Source organism: Pongo abelii, chromosome 18 (assembly GCF_028885655.2).
Source record: "Pongo abelii isolate AG06213 chromosome 18, NHGRI_mPonAbe1-v2.0_pri, whole genome shotgun sequence".
Classification (NCBI taxonomy): domain Eukaryota; kingdom Metazoa; phylum Chordata; class Mammalia; order Primates; family Hominidae; genus Pongo; species Pongo abelii.
In genome coordinates, this window is record NC_072003.2 from 85,223,511 (window position 1) to 85,227,402 (window position 3,892).

General features: G+C 47.8%; 1 pseudogene; it reads right to left on the reverse strand.

Annotated features, from left to right (window-relative positions):
• Positions 1 to 538: 538 nt before the first annotated feature.
• On the reverse strand, positions 539 to 1,165 carry LOC100441508 (large ribosomal subunit protein uL1-like; annotated as a pseudogene).
• Positions 1,166 to 3,892: the final 2,727 nt, after the last annotated feature.

The window sequence follows — 3,892 nt, forward strand, 5'->3', positions numbered from 1 at the left end:
GTCTTCAGGATTCATCCATGTTGCAGCATGTGTCAGAATTTCATTCCTTCTTAAGGCTAAATAATGCTGCGTTGAACAGATAGATCACATTTTTGTACCACAAAAATATCCCACATTTTGTTTTTCCACTCGTCTGTGGAAATCAGGTTGTTTCCACCTTCTGGTTATGGCAAATCATGCTGCTACGAACACAGGTGCACAAATATCTGTGGAGTCCCCACTTTCAGTTCTTTGGGGTGTATTCCCAGAAGCGGAAGCAGTTACGCAGGTGGCAATGCCTCACCTATCCCCTATCGTGCAGGCCCGAGGGCCTCCACCCTGTCAAGGTGAGTGTTCTCTTCTTTCACACAGCACTATGCTTCGCGTGGGAGACCACTAGATCCTGAACATGCAGGTCAGGGAGCCAGTGGCTAGAAGTATGAGTGGCTCCATTCACGATCACCCATAATAACCACTTACATGATTTATTTCTGTTTATTATTTATTTAGTACTTTTAAAAAAAATTTTTGTTGGTAGTAGAATTTATTCAAATGTGCCTTAATATAGGCGCTGGGGCTTGCCCATGGTGCTTTTGATACATAAGGCCTGGACATTCCGCCAGTTTTTCTTGGGCAATGACACCAACAAGTTGACAGCCAGGTGAATGTCATACACAAGCTCATCATCTGTCATCTTCACGTGGTCCACAGCCACAGCCAGACATAACACCTTCTTCATTTGGAATTGATTGTGGACTTCGCCTCATCCACTTTGGTCACTGTGTTTTCGTTGTGTGTGAGCAGGGAAGGGAACTTTCCTGCCTTATTTAGGCCTGGGCCGAGGATTTGTGAAATCTGCTTGATCATACTTCTTGGCCAGTTTCTTGACCAGTTTTTTATTCTCGTTGAGTTTTTTCAGTGCCTCGATGTCCATGTGGGAGATATCCATGGCACTGGCCTCATCACAGTGCTGCTGGTCCTCCAGGACACACACGGAGAACTTGGGGCGGGGAGTGGACTTCAGCCTGATGGTGCCCGAGAAGCGCTTGTCCTTTTTCGGGTCATAGTTCTTCAAGCTGATCTGTGACTCCACTGTCTCTAGGAACTTGGGGTGCTTGTGCTGGTTCCCACATAGGACTTCCCACACTACCTCGTACAGGGTGTCACGAGAGACTTTGCTGCTCATGGCTTCTCCCACTGTGCTAACCGGAAAAGATCACTAGTATTATTATTATTATTATTTTTGAGACGGAGTCTTCTTTTGTCGCCCAGGCTGGAGTGCAGTGGCGCCATCTCGGCTCACTGCCAGCTCCACCTCCTGGGTTCACGCCATTCTCCTGCCTTAGCCTCCCGAGTAGCTGGGACTACAGGCGCCCACCACCATGCCCGGCTAATTTTTTTTTTGTATTTTTAGTAGAGACGGCGTTTCACTGTGTTAGCCAGGATGGTCTCGATCTCTTGACCTCGTGATCCGCCCACCTCGGCCTCCCAGAGTGCTGGGATTACAGGTGTGAGCCACCGCACCCAGCCTATTTTTTAGTAGAGACAGGGTTTCACTATGTTACCCAGGCTGATCTCAAACTCCTGGGCTCAAGTGATCCTCCTGCCTTGGTGCCCCAAAGTGCTCGCATGATAGGTGTGAGCCATTGTGCCTGGCCGCCTGTTATTTTTTTAGAGACAGGGTCTCTGTTGCGCAGGCTGGAGTGGCAGTGGTGCAATAGTAGCTCACACTTGCAGGAATTTTTTTTTTTTTGAGATGGAGTCTTGCTCTGTCACTCAGGCTGGAGTGCAGTGGCACGATCTTGGCTCACTGCAACCTCTGCCTCCCAGTTCAAGTGATTCTCCTGTCTCAGCCTCCCAAGTAGCTGGGATTAGAGGCACGTGCCACCACAGATGGCTAATTTTTGTATTTTTAGTAGAGATGGGATTTCGCTGTGTTGGCCAGGCTGGTCTTGAACTCCTGGCCTCAAGTGATCCTCCTGCCCTGGCCCCCCAAAGTGCTGGGATGACAGGTGTGAGCCACTGTGCCCGGCCACCTATTGTGTTTTTAGAGACAGGGTCTCTGTTGCCCAGGCTGGAGTGGCAGCGGCACAATCGTAGCTCACACTTGCAGGGTTTCTGTTTCCCATTTCTGAACATTTTCTCTGCTGGTTTGGAGGTCTTGATTCCCAAAGGAACGAATAATTCTACCAGGAGACAGAACAATGGCTCTAATGAACTAGGAATTGAGATTGCCACAACTGTTTGGGGCTTTTCCTTCTACTGAACCAGCAGGAAAAGAAGGGGGACTTCCTCCCCTACTGTCTGGAGTGAGGGATCCTGCTTATCAAGGGGAAACTGGATTTGCGCTACACAAATGCTGACAGGGAAGTCTATGTCTAGAACCCAGGGGATTCTCTTGGGTTCCTCTTAGAACTCTGCAGTCCAATCGTAAAAGTTAATGTAAAGCTACATAAACAGAAGTTTTATAAAAATCACAGTAAGGCAGAACCACCAAGGCTTTGGACCCTACATGAATGAAGATTTGGGTTAACCCATGATGTGAAGAACCCCAACCAGCTGAGACCTGGATAAGGGCCAAGGAAATACGGAATGGAGAGTGGAAGAAGGAAGCTGTGAATACGAGTGACGGTTTCATGACCAGTTTCAGAAATAAGGACTCTAGCACCTATGCATATGTTTTTTCTTGCTGGTTGAGGGTACATGCACATATTTCTATTAACTATTTTTTCTTCTCTATCTTCCTTTCCTTAACTGTTTCATACAAGTTTGTTGGAGGTTAATTTTACAATGCAGACTTTAGGTAATATTCAGAATATTCAGATGGGACTGTGACTGAATTTGAGTGGTAATTCACATAGCTGAGAGATCCGTACAATGACTGTTGGAACTCAGCGAATCTTCATTTTGCGGTGAGGATGCAAATACCTTCCTTAGTATGAAGACTATTTGCATCTGTTTGCTGGGGACTTACAGTTGTTTTGATATCACATAGAAGTTCATAACGTGTGGAGGAACATGCATGGTAGGTAAAGAGATGACCACGCCAGGCAAGTCATTGTCTCTCAGCTCTAAACCCACCTTCCATACTCAGCTGATGGATGTGGGGGCTGGGGTGCTGCACACTGCAGTTTTGCTTGGCCAGCTGACTTGGCCTCTGCCAATAGGGGCACTTGGGAGCCTGGAATGCTGGGGCAGAAGGAAGAGACTTGCTCTTCCTGTCTGCTTCCTATTTCCTATGAGCTTTCTGTCAGCTTCTTTTTACTTCCTATGAGCGTCCCCACAGCATGCTGCTTCACCCTGGCAGTGGCAATTCCTTTTGTAGCAGCAGCTGAGTCCAGTTTTCAGTTTTTCCCACACTTGCAAGTGTCAGCCCATCATGCCTCTCAGAGACACTAGCACCAATCAAATGGCTCCCACTCTTCTGGATCTGAGTTTCAGCTCTGCATGGTCCCTCCCCAAATTTCTAGATTTTTTTTTTTTTGGAGATGGATCTCACTCAGTCGCCCAGGCTGGGTGCAGTGGTGTGATCTCGGCTCACTGCAAGCTCTGCCTCCCGGGTTCACGCCATTCTCCTGCCTCAGCCTCCTGAGTAGCTGGGACTGCAGGCGCCCACCACTATGCCCAGCTAATTTTTTTTTTTTGCATTTTTTGTAGAGATGGGGTTTCACCGTGTTAGCCAGGATGGTCTCGATCTCCAGACCCCGTGATCCGTCCGTCTTGGCCTCCCAAAGTGCTGGGATTACAGGTGTGAGCCACCACACCCGGCCCCAAATTTCTAGATTTTTAATAGTTTCAACCTCTTCCCTTTGTCCTTTAGCCTTAGGAATGGTGGTCACTTCTTGAGCTGCTGCTTCTGTGATACCTTTCTTTTTACCCTTTGAATGACCTAGTTAACAGTAACCTGGTTAAA